A 5,407-nucleotide genomic window follows, 5' to 3' on the forward strand; every position below is an offset into this window, starting at 1 on the left:
CTAGATTATTGACTCTAGTGCAAGTGGGAGACTGAAGGAAATATGCCCTAGAGGCAATAATAAAGTTGTTATTTTATATTTCTTTATTCATGATAAAGGTTTATTATTCATGCTAGAATTATATTGATCGAAAACCTAAATACATGTGTGAATACATAGACAAATATTGTGTCCCTAGTGAGACTCTACTTGACTAGCTCGTTGATCAAAGATGGTTAAGGTTTCCTAACCATGGACATGAGTTGTCATTTGATAACGGGATCACATCATTAGGAGAATGATGTGATGGACAAGACCCATTTGTTAGCTTAGCATATTGATCGTTCAGTTTTATTGATATTGCTTTCTTCATGTCAAATACATATTCCTTCGACTATGAGATTATGCAACTCCCGGATACCGGAGGAATGCCTTGTGTGCTATCCAACATCACAACGTAACTGGGTGATTATAAAGATGCTCTACAGGTATCTCCGAAGGTGTTTGTTGAGTTGGCATAGATCGGGATTAAGATCTGTCACTCCGAGTATCGGAGAGGTATCTCTAGGCCCTCTCGGTAATACACATCATAAGCTTGCAAGCAAATGACTAAGGAGTTTAGTCACGAGGTGATGTATTACGGAAGGAGTAAAGAGACTTGCCGGTAATGAGATTGGACTAGGTATGAAGATACTGACGATCGAATCTCGGGCAAGTAACATACCAATAGACAAAGGGAATAACGTATGTTGTCATAATGGTTCAACCGATAAAGATCTTCGTAGAATATGTAGGAACCAATATGAGCATCCAGGTTCCGCTATTGGTTATTGACCGGAGAGGTGCCTCGGTCATGTTTACATAGTTCTCGAACCCGTAGGGTTCGCACGCTTAACGTTCGATGATGATATTGTATTATATGAGTTATGTGATTTGGTGACCGAATGTTGTTCAGAACGGACATGATGAGGAGTCTCGAAATGGTCGAGAAGTAAAGATTGATATATAGGACGATAGTATTCAGACACCGGAAGTGTTCCGGAGGGAACCGGGTACATACCGGGTCACCGGAAGGGGTTCTGGGCACCCACGGCAAAAGATATGGGCCTTATGGGCCAAGAGGGGAAATGCACCAGCCACAAGGGGCTGGTGCGCCCCCCATATGGGCCAAACCAAAGGAGAAGAAAAGAGGTGAAGGGAGAAGGAAAGGACGGATTCAGCCTCTCCCTTCCTTCCTTCCTTCCTCCCTCCTCTTTCCTTCCCCCTCCGGTAAATAAGGAAGGGGGGCGCCGGCCTAGGAGGAACCCAAGTAGGATTCAGTCCTACTCGGGGCGTCTCCTGGCCTCTCCCTCTCCCTTCCACCTATATATGTGTGGGGGGCGCCCCCTAGCACATCCCAAACAATTGTTAGCCGTGTGTGGCGCCCCCTCCACCGTTTACTCCCACGGTCATATCTTCGTAGTGCTTAGGCGAATCCTTGCGAGGATCACTTCACCATCACTATCACCACGCCGTCATGTTGGCGGAACTCATCTACTACCTCAACAACTTGCTGGATCAAGAAGGCGAGGGGCGTCGCCGAGCTGAATGTGTGCAGAACGCAGAGGTGTCGTCGTTCGGTACTTGATCGGTTGAAGCACGAAGAAGTTCGACTACATCAATCGCGTTGAGAAACGCTTCCGCTTACGGTCTACGAGGGTACGTAGAAACACTCCCCCCCTCGTTGATATGCATCTCCTAGATAGATCTTGTGTGTGCGTATAATTTTTTTTGTTTTCCATGCAACATTTCCCAATAGTCCTCCTCCTGTGCAGGCCAGGGATGTCAGTGCGGCTCTTGGGACCTCTAGTCCTGGAGGTGGAGGGCCTAAGTTGTTGGTGGGTGGCGTGAGCCGAGGGCTCATGTCTCCTGAGTCTTTGTCACCGACGGTCGTGATGGAAATATTCCCTAGAGGCAATAATAAAGTTCTTATTATTATATTTCCTTATTCATGACAAAGGTTTATTATTCATGCTAGAATTGTATTGACCGAAAACTTAAATACATGTGTGGATACATAAAAAAATATCGTGTCCCTGGTGAGCCTCTACTAGACTAGCTCGTTGATCAAAAGATGGTTAAAGTTTCCTAACCATGGGCATGAGTTGTCATTTGATAATGGAATCACATCATTAGGAGAATGATGTGATGGACAAGACCCATCCATTAGCTTAGCATATGATTGTTCAGTTTATTGCTACTACTTTCTTGAATGTCAAATACATGTTCCTTCGACCATGAGATCATGCAACTCCCAGATACCAGAGGAATGCCTTGTGTGCTATCAAACATCACAAAATAACTGAGTGATCATAAAGATGCTCTACATGTATCTCTGAAGGTATCTGTTGATGAGTTGGCATGGATCGAGATTGGGATTTGTTACTCCGAGTTTTGGAGAGGTATCTCTGCGCCCTCTCAGTAATACACATCATAAGAAGCTTGCAAGAAAAATGACTAAGGAGTTGGTTATGAGATGATGTATTATAGAACGAGTAAACAGACTTGCCAGTAATGAGATTGAACTAGGTATGGAGATACCGACGATCGAATCTCGGGCAAGTAACATACAGATATACAAAGGGAATTATGTATGTTGTCATACAGGTTCAGCCGATAAAGATCTTCGTAGAATATGTAGGAACCAATATGGACATACAGGTCCTACTATTGGTTATTGACTGGAGAGGTGTTTTGGTCATGTCTACATCATTCTCTAACCCGTAGGGTTCGCACGCTTAACGTTTGTTGATGATATAGTATTATAAGAGTTATGTGAATTGGTGACTGAATTTTGTTCGGAATTCCGGATGAGATCACAGACATGACTAGGAGCTCTGGAATGGTGTGGAGGTAAAGATTGATATATAGGACGATGCTATTTGGTCACCAGAAAGGTTTTCAAATGTACCAGGTAATCATCGGATCACCGGAAGGGGTTCCGGGAAGCCCCGGGAGGTTAATGGGCCATATGGGCCAAACAAGGGGAGCACATCAGCCCACAAGGGGCTATCGCGCCCCTCCTCTGGCCGCAGGCCTTGGGGAGAAAAGAAAGGGGGAGTTGGCCTCCCTGCCTTCCCTCTCCTCCCCTTCCTTCCCCCTGTGTGCAAATAAGGGGGGCGCCATAGGGCAGGCGCCCAAGGGGGCCGGCCGGCCACCTTGGGGCGCACCCTGGCTGCCTCCCCTCCCCCCGTGGTCGGACCTCCACATGCAGAGGAGATCCCGTTCTTCTGCAGGTCAACTGCGCCTCCCGTGGACGGTCATCTCCACTGGAGCCATTGCATCATCCCACCTCCCAGCGCTCAGGCCGTTCGCCGCTGCCAAATCCGGCTGTTCAACGATGTAGCACCAGGAGGTCCAGCGCCTCAACCCCTCCGAATCCCATGTACTGACGCTCATCTTCTGCTTCCTTCTTCAACCCGGTGATGTCGAGTACATGGTGCGCTGCCACCAGCTTGATTCCACTTGGGCTTTGTCTGCCATGTTTTTGTGCGTGTGTGCTATGTGTCTTATTTGTGTGGTGACTGAACTTGTGCCTCGGATTATTTTGAACTGCTGCTTCTACATTTGTTCGGTCCATTTAGTCTCTATTTGACTTCTCTTACATTGTATCCTGTAGGGGTACAAAAGTTTTCCGAAACATTGTTCCTGTTAATGTCTATAAGAGTTGTTGTTCAGCAGATTTCTGGTCGTAGTCAGGTGGAGACAGGGTTTGGCTCTGTGTTAAGACGAGAGGTTGCCACACAATAAATTGAGATTTGCATGTGTACTTTGACATTGGTTTTCTCCTAGATTGTGTTTTTGATTTTGTTTACGTGAGAAAACAATCTGTATTGTAGAAGTTCATTTCTTATTGCCCGAGAGTTCATGTATTACTACCAAAAAATTGACATTTCAGAACACCAATAGGAAAAAACAGCCAGCAGAAGTCCGTTCAGCAGTGGCGAGGCCGTTCAGTGACGCGAACCAAGGTCGTTCACTGGATCGGGGTCATCCCGTCGATCCCCTCTTCGGCGCGCGCTGCTCGGCCTCCCACCATGCAAGTCCACCGCTCGTTGCGTGCTGCCACTGTCGGGGCCGGCGAGACCCACCCGCCCACCTCCTGTCCCCGCCTGTGGCCGCTTATGAAGTCCAGCCTGACTAGCCTATTCACTATCCCTGGATACTGCCAAGCTGCACCAACACTTTTAGTTCCTATTCCTCTCAGACTCGGTGTGCTCTACGGACGGGGAGGCATGGAGCTGTCGACTAGTATGGGAGGCGAGCTGCTACTGCGGTGAGGAACCCCTTCTCAATATTTTTTTGGAATTTTTGTGAGGACCATTTGTGGGAGACGCTGGTGGTGTTAATTTTCTTTACTCTCTCCGCAGTTTTAGGCGACCTGTGAAGTGGTTAGTGAGTAGAGTGGTCGCTGCATCCTGGGAGTATGAGCTCAAATCTTGGTCCGGTCTTTGCTATTTGAACACATGATATTACTCACCAGTTCAAGTGTACCTGCAGATGGGAGAGAGCTCTATGAGATTTTGCAAGAACAAGACCGCAATTTTATAAATTTGCCACTTGTTTAAATATTGGATTTGGAGATGGGGAGGCAGTCCAGCACCCAGTTCGGTGCTCTGGGAGAAACTGAAGAGCTTCCTGGGTATAAACAAGCAGAGAAGCTTCAATTTCCTGTCCATGGAGAAGCATCAGAGTTTCGAGGGGAGGAGGAGCAGGGACAACCCTGGAAAGAAGAGGGTGATAGCGCACCACCTCGCGGCAAGGACCGGCAATATCTGCCATGTTCGACAAATGGTGCAGTTGTTCCGTTTGCCTCATTCAATTTGGTCCATAGACTGTTGCCATTTGATATAAGTGACAAAGAACAACTTAAACAGAAGAAACTATTGTTGTTGTTCAGTACAGAGTACTACCGAACATCAAGCTCAATCTTGCCCGCTTTGATGCTATGTACGAGTGGATAAGATAGACACTGTGTTTGATGCTATGGAACAATGGATAAGGTGGATAAGGTGGCTAATAAAATTTTTGGGAGATGGATAATAAAGGTGTGTGGTAGAAAACCACTCGTACACTTCTTTTAGGAAAAAAAGGGTACACAAAAATTATACTTTGTTCATTGCATATACACGTACTCTGATTCAATTTGATATTTGGACTATGGATGTTTATGGCCTTGAACTGATGCCTGATTTTGTTAAACATATGGAAAATAATGTGAGCAGTTGGATAGCAGTACACCAGCGAAAAATATATGGATGTTCATACTTGGTGCGGTTTGTGTAGTCCGAGTTGAACTAAAACCACGACACTTATTTTGGATCGGAGAGAATAGTTTTTTGTTTGTACAAAATATACATTCAGTATAGAAATTCAACATTTATTCTAT

The 5,407-nt window shown here is 46.0% G+C and overlaps 1 long non-coding RNA gene across 1 annotated transcript; it reads left to right on the plus strand.

The window, feature by feature from the left end:
- The first annotated feature begins 3,215 nt into the window (after positions 1-3,215).
- Positions 3,216-5,168, plus strand: LOC123151482 (uncharacterized). The gene is made up of 2 exons (XR_006475661.1): positions 3,216-4,294; positions 4,389-5,168. It is a non-coding gene; the product is annotated as an uncharacterized lncRNA (long non-coding RNA).
- Positions 5,169-5,407: the final 239 nt, after the last annotated feature.

This window comes from Triticum aestivum, chromosome 7A (genome assembly GCF_018294505.1).
Source record: "Triticum aestivum cultivar Chinese Spring chromosome 7A, IWGSC CS RefSeq v2.1, whole genome shotgun sequence".
In the NCBI taxonomy this organism is placed as follows: domain Eukaryota; kingdom Viridiplantae; phylum Streptophyta; class Magnoliopsida; order Poales; family Poaceae; genus Triticum; species Triticum aestivum.